At 43.9% G+C, this 25,564-nt stretch overlaps 1 protein-coding gene across 9 annotated transcripts in view; it reads left to right on the plus strand.

Moving 5' to 3' along the window:
- LOC135896226 (neurogenin-3-like) overlaps positions 1-25,564 on the plus strand; it is a 181,285-nt gene that overhangs the window by 125,785 nt on the left and 29,936 nt on the right. For 5 of the 9 annotated variants that reach the window (XM_070532871.1, XM_070532867.1, XM_070532868.1 and 2 more), the window contains one exon: positions 25,402-25,490. The exons of 2 other annotated variants lie outside the window; for them this stretch is intronic. The gene's annotated coding sequence lies outside the window, so the exon portion shown is untranslated. Of the gene's footprint in view, positions 1-19,597; positions 19,685-25,401; positions 25,491-25,564 lie in introns of those variants that run through there. 2 more of the 9 variants (XM_070532878.1, XM_065424592.2) reach the window with 2 other exon arrangements.

Consider the following 25,564-nt stretch of genomic DNA (forward strand, 5'->3'; position numbering starts at 1 on the left):
GCATTGAAATTCCTCCTGATGGTGTGTAAAGAAATTCCATCATATCCAGTGGGCTTGTTAGGACGGAAACTGAAAATAATTGCCTCCAGATCACCCTTCAAAATTTTCGGAAGGAAAGCCGACGCAGATACGGAATGCCCTAACGGTGAAGTGCTTGTATATGGGGAAAGGGCCCTTTGGGACGCTTTAACAAAGTGCCTGTTGAAAGCATCAGCCACTTCTGTGGGAGGTTGTTGAAAAACACCGAAAATAGAACGGCTATTGGAACTCACTCCTCTGAGATGATTTACCAAAGACCAAGTTTTGCTTACATTATTTGAAGATTGTTGGAATTTATAAAAAAAGTAACGGCGTTTGGCGCCACGCAGAAGAGCAACAACTCTATTTCTTGCCGACTTGTATTCTAATCGCAGTCTTTGGTTTCTGGGATTTCTTTTGCAGCGTTTCCACAAGTTGTCTCGATACGAAATGGAAGCAAGAATTTCCGTGTTCATCCAGCAGTGACCCTTCCTTATCGGCTTAGCTATCAGCCGTGTGCAACGCAATTCAAAATTTTTCATTTGCATGCAGAACCTTTCATATACTTTGGCCGAAGAATCTTCTTTGGCTAAGGATGACCAGTCAAAAGAAACGATAAGGTTATCAAGCTTGGATTGATTAACAGTAGGGACAAGGCATTTACGCTGCCCAGATCCAGTTTCCACAGATAACCCTCTAGACGCGTCTGGTAGAACTAGACGACATGCTACGAAATAGTGGTCCGCCATGCGTTGTAGAATAGTACATGACCTAAATGAACAGCAGGGAGCTCTGATCGCTATGTGATCTAAACAAGATTGCACTAGGCTATTATTAACTAATTCCGCTCTAGTAGGAGCTGCAATTGTACATTCCAGACCATAAGCGGACAACGTAGATAAATAATCACAAACAGTCACTTTTTCAGGGCATAAAATATTGATATTCAAGTCTCCGATCAAGCAAAATTGATCCACTGAGCTCCACTGCCGCAGAGCTTCTTCAAGCTCAACAAGAAAACGTGACAGGCTGCATGAGGGTGGTCGATATATCGATAAGATATGGACAGAAAATGACCTTTTACAAACTTTGACCATCATAGATTCGGCATGTACAAAAGATGCATCAATAGAAGAAACTTCACAGTTGTCGTTTACGTAGAGAGCAATGCCCCCGCCACGACGCCCGCTTCGTGTGACAAAATGTGCGGAAAAGCCCTGTAATGTAAACGTATCAAGACAAGCCTGGGAAACATTGATTTCTGTAATCACAAATGCGTCTACAAAGTTAGCTGCGGATTCAGCCTGAAATTTAAATTCGTCCCAGTATTTACGAAGACTTCGAATATTAACGCTCATAATGGTAAAATCTTCATCAGAGCTGCACAGGAATTCTGTTTTAAATGAACTGAAGTCTGGTAGTTCGCTGAAAGAAAAAGGCATGTTGGCTAAGCAATGTTCTCCAGGTCTGCTTGTTTACCAATTCGAACAAGAGACGCTGTTTCATTCTTTTTCACGAAGATCTTGCCTCCTTTCGTCCAACAAAACTGATAACCCTCCTCTTTTGCCTTCGTTCTCGCTTTCCAGAAGAGATCACGGTTAACTTTGGTCAAGTTATCATTGAAGTAGATCTTTGGAAAAGATGCACTTTCACGTAGTTTCTTCAGCTTTCCCCGCGCTTCAAGCCATTTTTCCTTCCAAATTACAGATTTAAAGCGCACCAAGACCACGGGTGTACCACTAATAATAATAATAATAATAATAATAATAATAATAATAATAATAATAATAATAATAATAATAACCAATCAATGAATCATGTTCATTTAAAGTGTCCAGGAACAATCCTAAGGTGTGAGTATTGGCGCATGCATGCATTAAAATAATTAAAAAAACACTACAGGGGAAGATAATAAAAAGCAATGAATAAAAATAACAATTGCGAAAAGAAGAAAGCAGATACAACGAAGTGCAATATATGTACAAAAGGAAAAGGAAGATAATGGCAGTTTAACAATGCATGAAACTATGACACAACAAGGCAAAGGTCGGAAAGAAACGATGGCAGCGAGTTATGAAAAATATCAAGATCATGAAAATAAGCGTTATGAAGAAACTGTATTCTGTGGACGGTTGCGTGTTGTTGATGACAGGCAGGGACATGGAAAGGTCTATGTTCCCTGGTGATATTGCGCGGAACATGAAGCATTATACAACTGAGGAGTTCGGGACAGGTGATAATACCGTGAAGGAGCTTGAACAGAAAAAGGTCAGCACGATTACGTCGGGAGCGAAGTAAGGGCAATGCCAGTAATCCAACACTGTTAGAACAAGATCCATTGTCAGTGTTTGCAAAGCGGTGATGATATACGCTTAGAAACTTCTTCTGGATCCGATCTATAATGTCCCTGTTGGATCTAGAAATGCCATTCGAGATTACTGACGCGTATTCGAGTTGAGGAAGACAGATAGTTGTGTATAACTTTCGGAACGGTGTAAGAAAACTGAATTCTCTCGATAGTCTGCAAACAGAGCCAAGAGAGTGCATAACCCGCATTGCAACGTGTTTAGGGTGAGCTGAAAAATGTAAGGTTGCAGCAAAAAGTACACCAAGATCGTTGGTCTCACAGACCTTACACAGCGATAGAGAATCTACAGAATAAGAAAAAGAAATGCTTGCTGTTTTTCGTGTGAAATTCATGACTTTGGTCTTAGCTGCAGTCAAAGAGAGGTTATTATCTGTGCACCATTTAGAAAAGGAAAACAGGTCCGACTGCAGGGTGCGACAGTCAGCAGCATGCAGTGTGAATTTTCTTTAAAATTTTGATGTCATTGGCAAATAGAAGAAAAGAAGAGTTCCGAATAACGGAATGAACGGAATTAAAAAAAATTTAAAACAGGAGTGGTCCTAATACTGATCTTTGAGAGACACCGCTAGTCGCCATGTAAAAAGAAGACCTTTGGGAATTGGCATTAACATAGCGTGGTCTATCAAGAAGATAATTGCGCAAGAGATTGTCAGTTGAATAAATGTCACAGTGCGTAAGCTTGATCAGAAGCAATGTGTGGCACACTACAATAAAGGATTTGCTCAGGTCGCAGTAAACGGTGTCAACTTGCCCCCCTTGAAATACCGGCGCGAAATGCGAAGGTTGTGGGTTCGGTTCTCACCTGCGGCTAGTAGTTTTTTCATCCACTTTATTTTCTATTAATTTATCGTTTCTTTATTTCATTTATTAAGCACAAGTAATTCCCCCTATGTTGTCCTTGGTGTCAGTGTTTGTTGGCTTCTTATGATATGACTAATATAAATCGGGCGCCTTGGTTAACCCCCTTTCGGCGCGGATATCAGTGTCATAAAGCTTTGCGAGATCTGTGATAGTGGAGCGGCCTGTGAGAAATTCATGCTGAATGGGAATCAGTGAGTCTTTCACAGTAAAAGACAATATCTTGTGAAGAGGAAGCTCGAAAACCTTAGACGAGGCACAGAGAAGAGAAATAGGGCGATTATTCCAGACATCGGTTTTACAGCCACACTTATATATAGGAAAAACGCGAGCAGTTTTCCACATCTGACGCAAAGTGGAAGTGGCCAAACAGTTGTTAAATATAGACTTCAGTGGTGGAGCAAATATAGTGCCGTAAGCTTTTAGAATTGCGGAGGAGATGTCATCGGGGCCGCAGGATAGGGAAGGCTTCAAGAGCTTAAGGTATTCGTGGATGAGCAATTTCATCAAACAATATAGCACTAGATGTAGGAACAGTCGTGTGCCGATGACTAACTGCACCGTTGAGACCTGCAGCTTCATATACTGATGAGAAATGGGCAGCAAAACAATTCGCGACTGCTTGGACTTCTACTCCTCTAGAGTCAAATAATAATAATAATAATAATAATAATAATAATAATAATAATAATAATAATAATAATAATAATAATAATAATAATAATAATAATAATAATAATAATAATTATTATTATTATTATTATTATTATTATTATTATTATTATTATTATTATTATTATTATTATTATTATTAGGGCATCTCTTAATGCCCAAAAAACAAAACTTGTTTTTTTTCGCTCCCCACTTAAGACTGCTGTTATTAACATGCCTCTCTACTTGCATGAGTCAGACTGTGTTCATTGTAAATGCGCACCTATTTCATACGTGGATTGTGTGAAATATCTCAGAATCTATTTCGATAGTAATTTGTCGTGGCAACATCACTTATCACTTATTTGTTCCAAACTGAGGTCAGTAGCCTGGCTGTTATTTAATATCAAAAGTATTGCACCCTTATCTGTAAAAAAAAGATTACAGCACAGGCACTAGGTTACAGTGTGTTAAGTTATGGCATTACAGTCTTTGGCTTTTGTTCGGATCGTTGGAGATGCAGGGTTGACCGGATTATAAAAAACATTCTTAAAAACGTTGCGTACAATTCCCTAATAGTAACGTCTGCAAACATCTTCCGTGAACTTGGGCTACCAAACTTCCATTCATTACTTATAGAAACAGTTGTCGTTAAACATTTCTGGAATTCCGCTTTCAAACAAAAACGTGCCGCCGCAAGGGAGCTTAGAAAACATGTCCGTTATGTAGTTCCGCGTTCAGCCACAAGGTATGGCGCGGCCAGACGCTGTGCTTATGTGCCTGACATATTTAATAAATTACCAGAAGAGATATTTAACGCGACATCAAAAAGAACGCTCAAACACATCTTAAAGCAGCTGAGTAAAATTACCCTCTTGTACATTGTTTTTTTTTGCATCGCAATATTTACCTCTTCAATTTTTGTTATATGTAGATAACCAAATGTTATCTTGTTCGTTTTAATTTTTTGCCTTTCATTTTTTTATTTTTTATTTTATTTTTATTCATCTGTCATCAATTTTTGTACATCTTTTTGCCTTGTCTATCATATTCATTGGCACGGTCCTACAAGCCGACTAAGGCTTAGACCAGCCTGCTTGTGTTGTTTTGTATATTGTGTGGCAATAAACATTATTATTATTATTATTATTATTATTATTATTATTATTATTATTATTATTATTATTATTATTATTTATGCACCACAAGAAACAATACATAGTAAGCGGGCCTGTCGAAGCCTAAAGGGCTTGTGTGACTATGGGCCGGCAGCGCCGGCAACAGCGATGAAGTCAGTGTATGTACTATCGCGCTCAGTGTGAGCTACACTACGCGACCGCGTGGCCGAGCGCTCTGCAATTTGTACAGTGGCGCGGATTGCGCCGTGTTTTCGAGCTATCTGGAGAGGGTGTAGCTGTTCCAGCAAGCGCGCTGGAACCCCTCGTCCCCGTTTATCTGAAGGACACCTTACCTGTTTCTTGTTCACTTTCATTTCGATGAAGCAGAAACTGCAAGATCATGCAGCACTTTTGCCACCGACCAGACGTGGCGTGCGCAGGTTATCAAAGACATCGCTTTCTTCGTCCAAGAATTAGGGCTGTGCGTTTAGACATGATTTTAGCACTGATAATGCGCCTCAGCGTCCTGCGTAAAGGCGGAAGCTGCCACGACGTGGGCCGTGCATTGCTTTCGACACAGTGTTAGCACAGCGCCGGTGCTAATGCGGCAACGCGTTGCCATTGCTGCCATCGCCGTTCTCCGTACTATAGCAACATTTCACATTTGGCGAGAAGCAACCTACTTTGTTCATTTGCCGCAACTCCTTGGGCCATGCGTCGTCTTCATAAACTTCCCACCGTGCGTGATGGCTCCAAAACACACCACGCCTTCTTAAGATGCACTAAATGGTTCTGAAATTTTAGAGTGCGCTATCACTATGGCCCCAAACCCCGATTTCGCCGATCATTGCCGGTATTACCAGAATACACTAATTTCCAGTCAGCTCATCCAGAGGATACTTTTCCTACATACATAAACGCAAGGTCGTGTGCAGTTTATTTTCGTCTAGGGTACTTAATTGCCTTTCCGAAAAGTCGTGTGGTTTGGCTTGGTTTATTGGGTTTAACGTCCCAAAGCGACTCAGGCTGAGAGATGCCGTAGTCGAGAGCTCCGGAAATTTCGACCACCTGGGGTTCTTTAATGTGCACTGACATGAAAGGGTCGTGTGGTCAGTCAAAGATATATTCAGCCCGAATAAAAAAGAAAATTTGGTTTGCACTAAGACAGCTTGCATGCTGTAAATGCTAAAACCTGAGATGAATTAAGAAGTCGATCACTGTCGGGCACCCGGGACATTTTGCGAGCTGACGAACGTATTCCTTTCTATCATGACACACCAGATAACACCCACTGTGCGGACCGACGCTGGCCCGATTACGAAGTTTGGGCGTCCACCTACGGCTACAGTTATCATGTTCGAAACAGATATCAAAACCAGTCTAAACGAGGGTGAAGGGGAAAGCAAGCAAATGGAGGTGATGCGAGCTTGCTGGAACAGCTACACCCTCTCCAGATAGCTCGAAAGCACGCCACTATCGGGGCCACTGTACGACCATACCGAGCGCACGGCCACGCGCTCGCGCGGTGTAGCTCATACTGAGCGCGATAGTACATACATGCGTAACCTTAGTGCCGACAAAACATTGTGCAAACAAAAGGAAAAATACAATGTAGCATGTACATATTTTCACGCCTATATAGATCAAAACAAAAAAATTAATACATGGTAGTCCAATATAGTGAACATTTTTTTTATGCTTATATGGAACAAAATACAAAAATTAAAAACAAGTTATGGGAACATAGTGAACATTTTTGTAAGCTAATATAGATGTACAGGTTAAGACAACCAAATTACTTCAAATAAACACATACCCATACATTAAAAAACTCAAATGGAAGATGACATTTTCTTTAAAATCTTTTTTGACTGAACCGAGAGAAATTCGTCAGGTAGATCATTAAAGATTTTGGGCACATAGACGCATCGCCGTGCCTCGCCATACCTAGTTGATGAACGAGGAACATTGAAACGAATGTTGTCCCTCAAAAGTCGAGGGGCTACATATTTATCTCTGAGTTGGTCGTTCCAAAAATGACGAAGAACAACAGTTTGCTTAAATAACGACTGAAATGAAGGAAAACCTAACGCTGAAAATGAACTGTCACTTGAAATCTGGCCACAGCCATAGGAACACTTTTCAATATATTTTTCAGTAAGCTGTCAATTCCCGGTTGCCATCGCAATGCGCAGAAAGCGAAGACGGTGATGATAATAATAATAATAATATTAATAATAATAATAATAATAATAATAATAATAATAATAATAATAATAATAATAATAATAATGAAATGTGTTTATTAAAGTGCCCAGGAACAACATCGAGTGTCTTGGTGCTGGCGCACTTGGCGAAACAATCCACAGGAAGATCAATGCAAGCTCACGCACGCATACACATACACACACACGCACCCAAAAAGAAAAGAATAATAATTTCGGGAATACAGATTTGAACAGAGTATAAAATGTGTACATGAAGAGAATACAAAGCAAAAGTTGAGAAACAGAAAAAAGGATTACAGAGTGACGGAACACGCAACAGATATGTGAGTTTTTGTTCGGTTATTGAAATTCCTCTGCAACTCCTTTCAGAAAAATAATAAAGTTAGGCATGAAGATAGAGGGTCACAAAAATCTTAAGGCTCAAAGGCGCACTGTTTCCTTGTGCCTTTCTGCGAAATCTAAAAGCGCAGATTAGAAAGCAAGTGCGAGCAGAGGATTTTTCCATTTATTAATTTGTGAAGAAAGAGAACATCGAATTTGTTGCGTCTACAGGTGAGGGTAGGTGACGTGAGTGGCTGTGTTAGCTCTATGGAGATGAAAAGCTTTTGACAGAATCGATATTTAAATATAGATGTGCACTTTTTTTTGCACATTTTCGAGAAGTTCACAATTTGATCGACAAGTGCCGCCCCAAACCACGGAGGCGTACTCAAGAACGGAAAGGGATACGCTCTTATATAAAATTACAAATGGCCTAGGTTGCTTGAAGACTCTCGTCACCCGACGTACTGTGCCGAGCGTTCAAAGTGCACGCTGCCTCGTGTGTTGAGCGTGGGGCGAGAAACTCAGAGAACTACCGAATTGCACTCCAAGGTCCTTCATTCCCTCAGCTCTTGGCAGGAGAACGTCTTTAACGCTATAGGGAAATAGTGTCCTGCTAGTCTTCCGCGTGAACGCAGCTTTTTGCGCACAAGACGAGGACGAAGAAGAGGCTGAGACACACGACCCAAGACTTACAACATTATTTTCCTCGTTTTCAAAACAATGTTGTAAGTCTGCGCTCGTGTCTCAGCCGCTTCTTCGCCCTCGTCTTGTGCTCAAAAAGCTGCATTCATGTCCTATACCAACATGCCCAAACAGTCACCTTAGTGAACCTCAATTCCGCGTGAAGCTTATAACTTTCGTTTTTGATGCAATTATGGCCTGTTTGTTTTCAGCACACCTCGACGCAAAATTTGCACTGTCCTTCTGAAGAGCGGTGCAATCATTAACATCTCTTACCGCTTTGAAAAGTTTCGCGTCATCAGCATATAACAAAATTGAAGAGTTTTGAATGACTGCCGAAACGTCGTTAATAAACAGCGAGAAATAAAGAGGGCCCGGGACAGACCCTTGAGGAACTCCACTTGTAACCGCATGAACTTCATACGACTGACCATTTACACTAACGTAGGAGTAACGGTCGCGTCGGTAGCTTCTTATCAGCGCTGTGACAGAGAAGTGCAGATCAAGTTGTGTCAACTTTTGAAGGAGTATTTTGTGGCAGACGACATCAAACGCGTTATTGAGGTCAAAATAAGTAACATTCAGCTGTCCTTATACACTGCTTGAGAGGCATGGATCGTAAATTTAGCTAATGAGGTTGGTAGTTGTGCAGCGAATAATAATAATAATAATAATAATAATAATAATAATAATAATAATAATAATAATAATAATAATGTTTATTTCACCATATAACATGTACAGATAATTTGGCAGGTCGACCCAAGTCAGGAGGAGACTTGTCGGGCCGTACCCGGTGGCGAGCACTAACGAGGTGCTAGGGCAGTTTCTAAAACAAAAAACCCTAAGCAACGGAGAGGGAGAAAAAAATGTGATTACATGAAAGAATATACTACATATATTACATAGGTAAACGTTAAACAGGTTGTATGGGCACTTTGGACTTCGGAAATGTTTAAAGGAAGGTATTGAACCAATTCACGTAGTAATTATTTCAATTCTGTGTTAGTTTCTCTCTTATCTAATTCCTAAAATTTAAGCTCTGCGTTGATTCTGAAAGGATCATTTCACTTTCAGCATCGAAACTGAGCCTATCCTCTCTCGTGAATACGGGCCTCAGTTTGAGTGATTGATGGGGTCACAAAGCAACGCAGGAACTACGAGAAACAGCATTGTAGAAGGCCCGCTGGAACCTTCCTTGCAACGATTCTTTTCTTCCTATTCTGAGTGGCCGATCCCAGCGATAGGGGAGAGTACTTACGCGTGCGAGACAATGACAGTAGGCAAAAAGAATAGAAAATGGAAAGAATCGTAAGAAAGTATGAGGCATGGGGTCATTTAAGATGCATCCAAAGCATTGCATACGTGTGCTCTTGTATGTCGCGCTCATCAAAATGCGCCTGCGGGTACCTAGAGTTGAACCCACGTCCTCGTGGTCAGCGGTAGAATGCCAGAGCCACTGAGCCATCGTGATGTGTTGTGCTGTACTTTGCAAGGAGGTGACAACGACAACAACAAAACATTCCTGGCAGGCGGATACCTGCACTATGACATAAATTCAAAGTATATCCCTCCTGAAGGAAACACTGGTGTTCAATCTTAACGTGAGAATTTTGTGCACCTATGCGCGTAGGAGTTATTTCCCAAGGATCTTGCCGGTTCCCTCTGTCCTTCTTTTTTCATTTGGGAAGAAGATGCGCTGCAACGCAAAATGTGCTTATTAAAACATCGCGAAAGAAAAAGAACAAGGTGGTGCGCTCCGCTCAGCACACAGTCTTGTTGCTTTCGTTTCTTTGTGCTCGTCTTTGGATACACACACGCGAGAGACTACACGCGCAGCGGTCTGCCGATATTTTTTCGTTCCTCTGTGTCCTCTTGTGGTAGTACAACGCATAACTTCAATCAGAACCAGCTAGCCCTGCTTAATAATGTTACAAAATTAATTGTAGAAGTAAGCTTCTCTCTCGTTATTGAATACTACCAAAGCAATATTACGAGTCCTTGCTAATGAAAACTACATCTACAACACAATAAACTGGGTCGTCACAGTCCTGACAGTGCAGCAGTGTACAAGCAATTCTGCTGTGGAGCACGAGGCCACAAGTTCAAGTTCGAAAACGGAATGGCCAACCGTCTATGTATAGTGCGTTGAAATTTTGTTCTACGTATTACATTCCGGACAGTGGTATCGAAAAAAGAAAGGAACCGCAACACACCATTTCGGCATTTTTATAACTTCCGCTGCGTCACAGATAAAATAATCGTGTATCGGAAGAAATCGGGATTATTTCCCTTCATGTATTCCGAGACTGAAATGAAGGTAAAAGGCCTGCTCGGTTTCCTTGAACGGATGGTCAGTCATATTCACAAATGCATCGGCCAAAATATTGTAAATAAAGTAGGGATGTGGGCAAGTCCAACATTAGGTATGACAGGCCGAGCGTCGCATGCGCCGCACCGGCTTCCGAATTGACAAAGCTTTTAGCTCGTCATGACTGTTGCCTTTGGCCGGCAGCTTTCGCTAATCATACATCCGATGCCACGATTGACTTACATCTACTCTTACAAACAGTTCTAGTGTAAGAACTTTCTTGTGAATACGTTACCGGTCAACCACAGCTGTACGACATCGAGTGCGGACACAGAGGGGGAAAAGCCCGTGCAGTGTGGGAGTGTAACGCCAAGGGGCAGCAGGACACTGGGTATCATCGCGGTAAACGGAGGAACGGAGGAGATGGAAAATGAAAAACGCAATAGCCGAAACTGATAGCCGCTGGTAAAGGCTTCAGGACCATTTCATTGCCACAATGCATGGAAATTCCAGTGCCCCATTAAGGTCGAGCCCTTCGCTATTCTGCTTTGGCGACCAGAATGTTCCTTCCCGACGCAAAAGTTATAATAACAAGGTGCGACTTTTGCACCTTGCCTAACATTTACGCAATGTTTAAAGCTTTAAACCTCCACATCACGTCCCTTCATGGCTCGCTTTCTGGCCTCGGTGCGTAAATGCCCCTCCGTTGACATCGTCAGCCACACTCTACACTGAATCCTCTGCCCCAGTCAGGCGTATCTCTTTCGCCAGCAGCATGAAGCGCGACATACGAAATCATATGGAAAGCGCCAGCCCACTGTCGTCACTGACTTTTAGTGACGCGCGAATCTGCGCTAAATCCAATCGTTCGCGCACAACGCGCTGCGGCGCGTAATGGTACGTCCACACTAGCGACAAAAACGCGCGCGACACAACGCGCGCGGCGAGCGGTGCTGTCGCGCGCGGCAAGATTCACGAAAAGCGGCAGCAACGCGCGGCAAACGCGCGAATGGGTGCGAGACCCATTTTTCGCGGCAGACGCGAAACGTCCACCAATCAGAAGCGAGCCGCTTTACGAGCCGCGCTGTTGTGGCGCCACCTGTCGCATAAGCAAAGAATCATAATCTATGGGCTCTGAGACTGAACAGTGACACGCGCGCCTTAAAATCTCAGAGGCCATTTCCAGTCAAGGGGGCTGTTTTTGTTAAGCCTTACCACACCGCCACTGAGGCGTTGACGAAGAATTCGCCTCGCAATGGAGGCGTTTTTGGAAACCGTTCGCGGATATGCGTACCTATATGATAAATCGAGCGTCGGACAAGGAGCTGCGCGCCAACCGCTGGCACATTATGGACAGCAGTTTGGCATGACAGGTGAGTAATTGGTGAAGGTGGGGAAGCAGAGTGCGCGCCTTGCCCTCAGTGTCCCTGTACCGCACTCAAAACTTTCTCGCCCGCTGTCTGGCACGTAGGCGTCGCACAAGTAAAGAACAAACAAGTATTATAGTGTTCACAGTCACCAGTAGCTCCTCGTCCGTATCCGACATGCCTGAGCGTGGCCGGCAGTGGCGCAAAAAAACACAGACACTTCCGATGGAAGACGAAATGGGCAGAACGGAGAGCGCGTTGTCGCGAGAAGTATCGAATGGAACGAGACAACGCGGGACTCCACGGGACGCTGCCGCGTGCCGCAAAACGCGACTGTGGACTTGCCCGCACGCGGCTGCCGCGCGGTCGCTTGCCGCGTGCGGCGTGTCGCGCGCGTTTTTGTCGCTAGTGTGGGCGTACCATAATGCGCGATGACTCGTCCTCCGTGCGGCAAGCCATGGGCACAGGTTCGCGCGAGCGCGTCCAGCGCGAGAGAGGGCGCGAAATCAAAAGCAAAGAAGGCACGAGGGCAAAACACATAAACGGCAACAGTGCACGACGCGCCATCTGTCGGGTGGATGCGACGCAGCGACGCTGGAGAGGAGGACAGAAGGTGCGCCATTCAGGCACCGGAGATTTTCGGGGAGAGCGAAGAAACAAATAGGCAGAAAGGATAACGGCGGGACGGGGCACGCGATACGTAGGGAAATGAGCGCGCCGCCCTCCCCCGCTCGAAGGGTTTGGGAGCATCCCTAGGGATGAAGTTGGGACCACTGTTTCGAGGAATACGTTTTTTTTTTCTCTCTCTCTCTCTTTGACGGGCGCTTTCACGGGCGAGGTTACTTTCCTATCTTCACAATGCTCCATGCGTGACCGGCTCAGCATGCTAATACTTCCCCTACTTCCGTATACGTGGACAGGACGATGTTGCCGATTAAGAGTTGCTTTAGCGTTCGACAGTGTCCTTTCAACCTTCCGTAGGTCATTCTTAATGAAATCTGTGACTAACGGCTTGACCCGTCTTTATTGAGGGCGTTGCATCAAAAATAACGGCCGGCAAGTTCCTAACGGCATTTAGTCCATCCGGATTGGCCAACGACGCCATCACTTCGGCTTTTCTTGGGGCTTCTTAGACATTTGTTATTGTTTACTGGGTGCAGTTATCAAAGGGAGACCCAGATTTGTGCTTCACATCATTTTTTCCTCATGCTTGTGCTGAAAACAGAAAAAGTGCTTTGGGGCAGATTCTTCATCCCTAAAAAGTTTTGCAACTAGCAAATCAGGAGATTTTAATTGCCTAATTTTAATTTTAAGATTTTAATTGCCCCCCCCCCCCCCTTGTCTACAGTTCTATCCACGTCCCCTCCTCTAGGCTTGCACGTTAGTAGAAACGTAAGCGTGGCAGTTCCTGCAATGCTTTTGAGGGGGGTCACGGATAATGACAGTTGTCAAAAAGCTAATATGACGACACCCAGGGAGCTCCAGAGAGACTTGTGCACATGCGACGCGATGGAAAGGTCCAAACGAGTTTCTGCGTCGACTCGCCTTTTTTCCGCACTCCTTCCATGTATATACAAGCTCTGAACCACCTCCCGACGCGGCGTGCAGCAGCAGCAACAGCAAGCAGCGTAAAAGTAGAAGGAAGAGGCAAACAAAGCTTCGCTTTAAAAAAAGCACATGGGCAAAGAAACCTCTGCGGAAGTTAGCTCTAAGATGCCCGGTGCTCGCGCGAACATCTCGTGGCCAGGATGCACGTCCAAGCTCCACTTGGTCCGTGCCACTGGCCGAAAAAGCCATTACTCCAGCCGCACGGCTTCGACACCACCGGGTTCCATTCCTGTCCCAAACCGCCGCTGTCCGAATAGGCGTTCCTGGTCCCCATCTTCTCCGCCCGCGATGATAAATACCGAGTTTATGCGCGCACTTCCGGAGAAACCAGGCACCGATATACGAGAGGCCACGCGTCGTTCCCGAGCACACCAGGTGGTCGGGCAGAGGACAGAGACGCGTGGAGCCGCTTTTCGCAAAGGATGTGCCAGTGTGAGTGACAGCCGAGCTGGGCCGTTTCCGAGAAACAGCGGGGCGCAAATGAGTTGTTACGACGCTCTCGTTTTGCACAGGAAAAATAAGGCGACAACGCCTGCCTCTTGTATTCCTTCGGCGTGGTCACACAGTGTCGATAATGTATCCAAACAGGACAGAAGTTCGCAGGAAGATGGATCCTTGAAAGGATTAAAAGTGCTCGAACAAGGGATGTCGCTGGCGCCAATGTTTCGACAAGTCCCGTTGCCGAAACGTTGGCTTTAGCGAGACTTCTTGTTCGACGATTGTTAATCATAGATGGTAATGTAGGCTTACTTAATTACTTTCCTTCAGCATTTGATGCTCTCACGAAGACAAGAGCAGAAACTGCTGCCTTGCCCTTTTCAAGTCCTATTTAAAGCACAGGAAGCAACGTGTTCCGGAGAATACAGAGTTGCTCGATTTAGGGGCAAGTGTTCCTCAAGGAAACATACTGGATACAGCAGTCTACCGCTTATATAATGAATATAACAAACAGCAATAGTTTAGCAGGCTAAGCTATAATAGCCTCTCCTTCCAGTTGTAGCAAATTGAGATTCTAGCAAATTAAGCAAATTAAGATTCTTCTTCAAAACATTTTTTTCTTGTAGAGAAAACAACTTCCTTACAAATAACATTACCTCTCCCCCCCTCACATAAAAAAGAAAAAGAAAAGAAAGCTTTCGTTTTTTTCCCACGTGTAAAAAACACGTATGTACTTATATAAACATACACTGTGGTTCTCAAAGGGTAGACGTTGCGACGGGTGTGACGACGCTGGGCGGTATCTTCGATTAGCACTTCAGAGGAAACTTTAGCTCCGGGGCGACTCCGATTTCTCTATTCAAATACATGCAAAATGAAGAAATGCTTTCCTGAGACAACCGATAGACTCATTTGAAAAAAAAATTGTTGGATATGAGAGAGAACGTCAAATCCTAGCAACTCAATGAAGCGGAATTTTGATTGATGAGAAGCATAAAATTTACATATCTGTAACTCTGCACCAGAAACACCTATCACAGTTTCTTTAAACTGCATCTGTTGGAACATCTCAAGCGTACGAATTTCATATACGAATTTATAGCTTACGTAAATGTGTTACAAACATCAGAAGGGTTTTGCTGTAGGCCTACTCACAAACTAGGGGTGTCTTTCACATCGGTGTAAACCACACCACATTTGTCCGCTTTAGAGGTGTTATAGGTGCATGTTACAGAATTGTGATATATTGCTTCTTTTTTTAAATTAGAGTTATAAACGTAATACTGGACTTTCTTTAGTTTGTAATTTTCAAGTATTAAAAAAATTATAAATAACATAAATTGAAAATTTACTTGTTACAATCACTCGGGTATAACTTTTTTTCTTTTAAATGCAACCAATCTAATCAAAATTTAGCGTAGAGGTTGCCGATAAAAAAAGAACATCTTTTCTGACTCAACGAAACGCTCATCCCCAGAATCGTTTACAGCTGCCGCGGTTACTTCCGAAAGAGAGTGGTAATTCTGTAAGCAGAATTCTTCGATCTAAGCAATCTCTAAAAACGCATGAGTTCCCACGCCAAGAACACTGAGAAGTGAGACTACAGGGAAAGCCGAGCAGCCTTCGCAGGGGGGAGGGTAACTTTCGGTAACAATACGTATTTTCGCTATTTCAGTCACTTTTTAACATAAAAAACTGTTGCAATAAGTTTGCTCTGTTGTACAGACCTTTCATGCTGTTTCTATCACTTTTTTTCCTTGAGTGGACATGTTCCTCTGATTAGCACTTCGATTCCGCTTAAAACCACCAAGCCATTAAAAAAGCCTAACAAATGGGTGGTTAGTGGTGGTTATAGTCGTTTGTGTAAATAATGAATATTAGGTAAGCTTCTTCAGTGTACCTTGTAAAATATAAATAGAAGAACTCAAGAGACAGCACTTAGTGTGAGATCTCAGGCTTCGATCTTCTTTCGGTTCCTTTCGTGTTATTTCTCTCTCTTTTAAGGAGCTCTTTCAAAATAAGCGCAGAAATCTGTACGAGAGGTGACCCAGAAAAGTGATCTTATCGCCCGTGTTCCTCCCGTTACGTGCCTAAAAGAGGTCGAGAGATGCACGAAACTTCAGCAGCATCGACGAAACACCACTGCTGCGGTAAACGGACTACTCAGATCAAATGGTTACTGTCCTTACTAATTTGTGCAGCCTATTTGCACATGAAGTGCACTTTCAGCCATCTTGCTGAGATTTGTTACTTCTTTACTCCTTCTCCGTGAACAAAAAGAGCAATTTTGTGTAAGTAGCAGACTGCAAACTATGCCAGTGCAATAGAATTGAGAAGGAAAAAAACGCAAAAAACGCAATAAACACAACGACAGAAATACAAGCGACATGGGAGGAAGGAGGACCGAGGTCCCCGCGCTGTTAAACTTAAGCTCTTGCCCTGCATGGGTTGTTATGAATGTTATCGACGCGATCAGAAACAACGTTTACAGGCACGTTGAACGTGAGCGCGGGGCTCTTTCTTCTTAGTGGTTTTCTCTCTTTCTCTCTCTCTCTCTCTCTTCGTTTTTGTTCGTTAAGCAACAACGGATTGAGATGCGCTGACGAAAATGAAAAGCGAGGCCTTGGCTTTGTCGAATAATAAACAAAACAAAAAGCGATTCGCTCGTGTTTTCTGCGAGTAATAGCGTAAATTAAAGAACACATGTGTAGGAGGACGTCGTTCGTTGTTATGCTAATAAGTATTTTTATGTAGAACAGCGGTCTCGTACGTACCTGCAAATAATATCTTATATTTCTTCCGCGTCTACCAATATGGCGTCACTGTTTACGAAGAGATTTTGTTCCGTTCGCCCCGTCTCTAGTTCACTCCTTCCACAACATTGTATTGCGAGATTCCTCTGAATTTTCTTGCAGCCTCTCTCTCAGTTAACTTCATTCTTTTTTGCCACCAAAATCAAATCTCCCGGCCATAACCATAGTTGCCGCAGTGAGCGAGGCTACGACTACAAGAAGTACGCTTGACGACGCCATATCCGTCACCGAAGCAGAATTTCCGGCGACAAGCTCCTCTGCTTCATGGGAATATTATTTGAAGAATACACAAGCGATGCTTGGGCTATTGCTGCGCTAGATCAAAACTACGGCTCCGCGCCGAAGCTTACTTCGCTTCAAGGGTAGAGCACCAAATGCAAACAGTCCACGCACATTATGTAATAATACACACGCGCCCATTTTTTTTTCTTTCTACCTTTTTTTCTGCAATTGATTTGTGTTTGCACGGGCTTTCAGGATCCCCTTTCAACACAAATATTTTTCCTTTGCGTGTAGAGGTGCCACCACTTTGTCTACACTGGGCTATGAATATTTGTATTTTCCCATTATTGAAGTGGTGCACGTGCCTACCTGAGAGCCGTTGTCGTATACATCGCGCGCGTACAATATTCCGGCTTGCACAATTATGAGCGTCCGCTGAGAAGTACAAATACGTCTACATACTATGAGCCAATAATAGTGCTGTCTTTCCTTTCTTCCATTGCTTTTATTTTCCTCTGTTCTATAATAGAGCTATGTATAACGTCCCTGGCAGGACGAAAGCCTTTTCGCTTTCTTACACCTACTTCAACTGTTTCTGCAATACCACGCACGGTAACGTGATTATGCACTTTTTAGTGCTATTTTTCTTCCTGTTTCTTCTTCGTTTTGATACAGCGTGTTTTGTACTTCTCATTCATGGTCGGCCTTGCCACTTTTAAATGCGTTATTGCTTCCTCTTGCCGATGATTCGTAGTGCACCTTTCTTTGTATCTTGAACTGCATTGCTCCTCTTACTCGGTTCTTCTCCTGAAGTGTGAGGTATTACTGACGAAATAAATAAATAAATTAGAGCCCCCTATCTCTGTACCCCTTAGGGATTGTCCACACTTCTTGAATTTTTCAAACAAAACGCTGTCAAAATACCGACCGCGCAGCGTCTGGTACTTCCAGGACATGAACTACATGCACATCATCAGCGTGACATAGCATTTCCGACAGAAGATGGACGATGTTCACGCAAAGTATACCTTTAGTGCGATGAGACTGCGGATAAACTAAGTAGTACATGCTGATGCATGTATCGCAACAACGGTGATTTCTCGTGAGTTGGTTCATAATATGTGGATGGCCCAAAACGAACGCAACAATTCAGACGAAAGATTATGTTGAAGATAAGCCGGTAATCGGAGTTTGTGCCTTCAGTAAGGGTCCAATAACTATTCCTCTCGAGGGCTACCACTGAAGAGACCACCGCTGCTATCACTCTGACTTAGAAAATGGCATCACGTGACTCGCGTTTGGACCTTCGCGCCTTTGGCTGCAGACAACGTAGCTCGTTGGCTGGGCGATTGAAGCCTTGAGAGCAGGGTTATAGATAACATGTTTCGTTCCCAAGGAAGCAATTTAGTTGTCCACACAACATGGTTTACTGCTCAGTGCCGCAGTGCCGGACGCAATCGACCAAGCCCGGTGTGAGTTTGACACGTATTCCAAAACGAAGCGGCAGCGAGATGCTCGGCCGATGAAGACTCTGAAAGGGAAATAATAATGGTGATCGTAAGAGTCGGGCAAGCGATGCACGTGGGACTTCCAGTGTGTTCGCGTGATATGACAACAGTCGAAATACCCAGCGCAGTGATGCACGCGATTTGCATGCGCGTGCATGCTGGAAGCGCGGATTGAGAAGGCAAAAATATGAGCGGTTGAAGTTCCACATATTATAATATATCGGCGATAAATAACCGTGCCAGCTGCGAACAGTACTGCTATTGCGGCAAGAGGGTGCATAAATTCTTTTATGAAAAATCTTGCGAAGTGCCAATACGAAAGCATTAGGTTGCGCGCTCGCTAAAACCTTTGCTGACCAAACTGGTATGTACACGCTAGCTTGTTTTACAGCAGCACGCCACACGTACAACACTTCAAATATGCAAACGCTCAGAATTAACCATGGCTAAACCGCCGGAGATGCCGAACACTTCGCAGCTGGTATCACGTGATGTCGCTCTCTACGTCACGCACATATTCTAAAAGATAGCGCCGCGGTATTTCCTCGAGGCCAATACCGATTCCGGGCTGTTCAGAGCAACCAGTAACCAACGTATATATACGCATAGTAGCGAAGCTGTCATAGAAGCCTATACGTCCTACAATGGTAGCTTGATGATGATGATTCATCGGCACCCCCTTTGACACGGAGCGGAGACAAATCGTCACCTACACTTCTAAAAAAGTTTACCTCTTTTGGGGCATATCTTGTTCTATAACAATAATTGTCATCTGTCTTGCACGCCTTTCCTTTCTTTAACGCTGCGCGTACAGTACTTCCAGGACATGAACGTCATGCACGTCACCAGCGTGACATAGCGTTGGTGAAAGTAGTTTCCCTGTTGGTGACAGGGAAAGTAGCGAGCGCAGAGTTTTTGAGAAATTAAGCGCAAGTAAGGCAGATAACGATTATTGTTGTGGGAAAGATAAGCCCCAAAGGATTCAAACTTCTTTAAGAGTGTAGCCGACTTGTGGAGGCACGGCAGCGCCATCTGCATTTGGCTGGGCCAAGTTCTCGGTGGAAAAAAAATCAACATTTGCTGTTCGAGGTTTGTTGCGCCAAGTTGTCTACTGCGCCAGCTCCCATCACATCGCATACACAGAGCACACAGCAATACAACTTAAGCGTAAGTAAGTGAAAATATTCGCCACGACATCGCGTCATAATCTAAGCTTAATACACCCATCTGTATTTATATCCCTCGTTCTACAACAGCACGCCTTGAGAGCTTTGCATGAATGAAGAGGAATGGGTTCATGCAGGTTTTTAACTAAGTAGCATATGCAGGTGTCCTTAGTACCAACAGATATACGTTATTTCGGTGTTAAGATTAAAATCAACATTACATTAAGATAATTCACCAAAACCTTTAGTCTTTACTAACACAGCATGCGTGCCACCTGTAGTTTTTCTCTGGTACTGAAGACATAACTAAAGCATAATATTTAAAAAAATACAGTTAAAAATTAATGTGACTGACCATATCTTATCAGGTTAATACGTTACATATTCCAGTTACTTTTTATGGCGACGCATAAGGGAGTTTTGACGACATTACAGGGTTAAATGCGATAATACAATCTCGGCATATCGCAGCATGCATCGCCACGAGCAAATTTAAGCGAGCCTGCACAATCTAGTATTTAAAATTATTCATGAATGAAATATAACAGCCTGTGACTTCACACTTTCCTGTTCTGATGACATTGTTTGTACTTTTTCGAATGTCTTCGTTGGTGACGTATAGGATGCATAATTTTCATCCAGTGGTGTTTTGCCCCGCGAGATGTAGTCGCGGTTTTATCGCACAACCATAATTGATGTCACCGCTCATTGGTTTGGAACCGCATTTAAGCCTCGCCTTTGCGGCCATGTGAATTGACTTTGCTAGAAACCACAAGGTCGATCCAAACAGGTCGCGAAGCTTCGGGTGAAATGCGGTTCAATACAAATTGTCACTGGCATCAACAAGGGTAATTATGGGAGCAGTGATCGGAGCTCAACTATGTTTGGAGGGACCAAACATTGGGAAAGAAAAAAGCGTTTTTTTTTTAATTCAAGCGAGACACAGTTAGGATCATTGAACGAAAATAAAATTCCTGGGGTATTTTATATATTCGTGACGAGTTAAGAAAATACAAGTTTATTTAATTTTATTACTATTAATAAATACATTTCTTTTCAGCGCCCATCGTTACAGGGGGCAATGCACCTCTTGAAAGGTAGAGAAAGGCGCGCTCGTAAAGTTCACCTGTTGAAATACGCCCCCCTCACACGTTGTGCTTTTTTGCTTGGCGAAGTTTCTCTGAATTTAGTGACGCTGATAGCTTCATCGCTTCTTAACCTGTTCATTCAAAAGTAGTGAGCTACGACTGCCAGATAATTGTCTAGTTGTTTTCGTGCAACTGCGCTGGCTGACGGCTTGGCATTCCACGATAGGATCAGCACTCTACACCTAAAGCTTTCCTCGGTGTCCAAAGCAATTATGTTTTGTGCAGGGGTGCGATTTCGACAACCGTACGGCTGGCCTTTTCCTGCATCGCTTTCCGCGCTGAAAGCTCGAAACGCCCATCAAGTCGAATGGCGGGGCATTTGAATATATAGCTCTAAAGGGAGGCCAACAAAACAAATTTCGCGCCTTCGAAAACAAAATGACGTCACTTCTGTTTTTAACGCATCTGGCGTCGCGTTATTTTTTCTTCCGCCGGAAGTGTTCCCTCCACATGCAGATGGCGCTAAGCCCCATGAACCGGCGATGGACCGCCATGTTTTGAACGTATGGGCTCTTACGGAAGCTTCACTACCAGGTATATTTACCTTGGTAAGCACGCGACTACGTTGTGCATTGCTCATTGCGCGCAATATTCGTGCAGAATTCGTGCAGAAGTATACGCAGCCTTCAGCAGGCATACATCCCATGTACATCTGCCAATATCGCTTAACTTTTTTGTATATCGCTTATCTTCTGGCGAGAGGCCAGGTGTTTCGAGATGCATATAAAAAACGAAAATGATAGGTGCATTCATTGGGGCAAAGGCAGCTGTTTGTTGCAGAAGAGGCAGATAAGGGTAGTACATAGACGTCGTTGATAATCTAACGTCCAAGAACTGCCCAACAAGCACGAGGAAGCTGGTAAACGTAAGTGAAGGCAATAAAAACGGAGGGAAACTTCCAAACTGCCGACGACGTGAGCATGTAATTCAAGTTCATTTTGTTATCTCCCTTTAAATACCATCCCAGAAGCCTCTGCCCTAGCGTTTTATGCACAATGAAATCAGCAAAAGTGCTAGTTGAAGATCATTACGTATACGCGCATGTAATGCCAAGCTGTCTCCTGTATTTACCGAAGAATCATGCCATCAATAAATATCAGAATAGCTTGGTTTTGCTAACCTAAGCAGGTGGGCAAATAGAGGCACATCATGCGTGGATAGAAGAAGCCAAATCCTGCCAATGTCGTCCGGTGTGACGGGTCAGTTTATTTACGCAGCTAATGATGTTAACGAACATATACCAAGCAACCGAGTATTACATTTCTTTATGAATAATGACTTTCTGTTATACCGAGGCTGCAATATTTAATCAGCAAGCGATGCACTTGGCATGAGACATGTTCGCTTGAGCCATGAGCATTTTTAATTAAAAATTGATATGATAGGTAGCCCTCGACCTCCTATGTTATCTAATCCATCAGCCACATTATCGAATCAAGAAAGCGGATTCTTGCGATCGTGATGAATGTTTAACCGCGCTTGCGCGGCTCCTTTCGCAAAGTGTACTCGTGAAGGACTCCAATGTTATTCCGATGAGCCAGGTCTGCCCTCATCAGCCATCGTCTCTGTTCATCTTGCGCTATTTTACCTGAAGGTAAGCGCTGACCTACCCAAACGGTCGTAACTGCTACTGGGGCAGTCGCTGCCAATGTGTGACCACAGCCAAGTCGAGCAAGAGCCCGGTTAGACTGTTCAACAGCTGCCGCGCGGCACCCTCTCCATGGAAGTGCCGAGCATGCCCCGTTACGTGTCCAGCACGCACCTGGGGTCAAAGTCCATCGCACCGCTTCACCGTGTAGAGGGGACAAGAATATAACGTTGTGTTGTACTCAGCAAGAACCGCATAGAACCCTCGCCAGGGAGCTCTCGCGAGCTATAGTTGTCGGTCGCCACGTTATTTCGTGGTCGTGCCTGAGGGCTCATAAATAGATTGGACTACAGTAAACCAAAGCGTTCTTTGAGTTTTCGGAACAACGTTCCCTTGAAAAGGCACTCATGATAGGTACGTACGATTGTTAAGTTTTGATGACATTTAGATGTCACTTTTTTCAACGCTGTGATATTTTTTCTTGCTTATTTGGTGATTGATCACTTTGTCGTTGTCATTCCTTTTGTTCTTCGTAGTATTGCCCGAGCAAATTTTGTTATTTTCCTCATGAACAGCAAATAACCGCCCTGTGCCATTGCAACTCCAAGCATGGAAGTGGTATACAGCCCCGTAAAATATGTGAGCACCTAGTTATTTCTGACGACCTACATGCAGGAAGTCATGTTATAACTAATTTGCCACAACCCTATACATTCGTGAATTCTTTTAACAACAGGAGGTCAGGAAGAAGCGAAACAAGGCAATCGTTTCTTCATATTCTTTGCAAGCATCACTGAGCAGCTCATAGGCACATATGCATAGGCTATAGCCTATGCATATGTATGAGTATTATGTATGAGTATTGCATATGAGTATGAGTATTATAATAGTCAAAGCGATCAATATCCGCACGCCCCCCCCCCCCCTCCTTCCCCCCTAAAAGAAAATAATGCTGGGTTTTTACTTGTCATAACAACGATACGATTATGAGGCACGTCGTAGTGGGGAATTCTAGATTAATTTTGATCCCCTGATTTATTTAACGTGCACTCTAAATGCACGTATGTTCTTACACTCGTCCCCATCGAAATTCTGCCGCCGCGTCTGGAAATCGAACCTGCGATTTTGCGCTTAGCAGCGCAACGTTGTTGCCTGTAAGCCACTGAGGCGGGGCAACGAACGTGCAACAGTGGTCTACGAGGTGTATGAACAATGTCGGCAGCAGAACAACAAGAGATGACGCAGCAGTGTTGACAACATTATTGGCAATGCACAAGCGCGCGCACGCTCGCACACGCATGCAAGTAGACAACGATGAGAACCGATCAGGCAGAAGACAAATCACGCTAACACACACAGGGTGTTTCACTTGGGCCAAACTTTAAAAAATTTTCAAATGCTACGTTGCTGGACAGAAACGAGGCAATGTTATTTGCCGTCGCTTGGAGATACTCAGATTATTTTTTTTTTGCGTTCCGCCTAAAACTAGTCCTAATTAATGAAGCAACTTCTCAATTATTATGTTTAGATAAAAATTGTGAATGAGAAAATTATAGAGCAACATGAAATACTCCCGATACAGCTTTCTGTTGCTCAATACATGCTGCATAAAGATCGGCGGATCACACGCACTGTGGCAATCAATGTAAGCGAAGCTTTGTATGCTGTTTGCTTTGATGGACGATAATTAGCCGTGGTGTTGGCGCCGTATGTGTAATTTCTTCAGCGTTTAGTCCAATCCGAGACTGGTGAGTTGATGTGAACCGTTACCTTGCGTACACCACTGCTGTTTGTCTGCGTAGTTCACAGAACACACAGGTAGACGTGCTTTTTTGAGGAGTTGTTGTGAGTAATTGTTCATAATGTCTGAGAGGGTTGGGCATTATCATTGCCTCACATGGTTCATCGCATCGTGGCAGAAGTGTTAAACTTTAATTGAATTATGGGGCTGTACGTAATTCAAATAATGTAATTGTGTGTATATATTGTATACATTCGCAGTCTGCACCACGTTTCTCTGCGTATAGCGAAGATGCCCCTGTTGGCGCGATGGTTCTTCCGGGCCTGGGTGTCCTCGACGTTGAGTGTACACTTTGGAGCCATTTTGCTGACGTATGTTTCCGTGGTCTTTCTGCATACGTGGCCAGCACGTTGCTGAGATGCCAGCTTCAAGCGCTCTCCTCAGGATATGGGCGGTTGTAGTGTTTACAATATCACATACCAGCACGCGACCTTCACAGTCCAGCACCTGCATTTTTGTCGCATAGGACAGCAAGCACAGCACGTGCCATACGCACAAATTGTCAAACGCTGCCGCGGCGGCGCTGGCCGTGAATGGAATGGATGAAATGGAATGGAATGAGTGAATTGATGCTATAACCATCCCCTCTGGAACAGCGCGGTGGGTGGCGCCACCAAGCTCTTGTTGTTATATTGCCTAACGTCCTACCCATCTTCAAAAAGAAAAAAAAAACGAGGAATTCCCATCCTCAAACTTTCTGGACCCCTATAGGGAAGAAGAAGAAACTTTAGTAAAGAATAGTCCGGCAGTTCTTGATGTGGTGGCCTCAGGTGACGGCTCGAAGTTCTTGGACTCGAGCGGCATCTTCGGCTGCCATTGCCATTGTTGTCTGTTTCCCTAGTTTTCTTCCACCAGTTTTCCAATCGCCTCTTAGTAATCCCTATTGTGGATATGTTTGCTTTCCTCCATCTCTCCCTGAACCCAAGGGCTTCAAGGAGGCCAGAGGTGCCTAAATCGACCACTGGGCAGGTATATTCACATTATAATAAAACATGCTCCATCGTTTCCCTAGTTCTACCGCAGCAAGAACATGCTTCTTATTCCTTGTTCTACGTACCTCGCTTTATAAGTGCGTGTTCTAAGGCATCCTAACCTCGCTTCAAAAAGTAAACAGTTCGCTTTGAGTTTTATGAATTATTTCTTTCCTGATTCTGTTCTTTCCTCTTAATTACTTACCCATCGCAGGTTTCTACTGCCGCCACCCAGCCTCTCTGACTTTCCGCTTGACGATCTCTGTCACCATGTTGCTCACCATACCGGCCGCATACTTGCTGGTAAGCTTCCTAGTTCGTTTCCTCCACTGTGAATCAATGCTTTTCCTGTACAGATACCTCAACACTCTCCCAGC

The sequence above is a fragment of the Dermacentor albipictus genome, chromosome 1, assembly GCF_038994185.2.
Source record: "Dermacentor albipictus isolate Rhodes 1998 colony chromosome 1, USDA_Dalb.pri_finalv2, whole genome shotgun sequence".
Taxonomy (NCBI): domain Eukaryota; kingdom Metazoa; phylum Arthropoda; class Arachnida; order Ixodida; family Ixodidae; genus Dermacentor; species Dermacentor albipictus.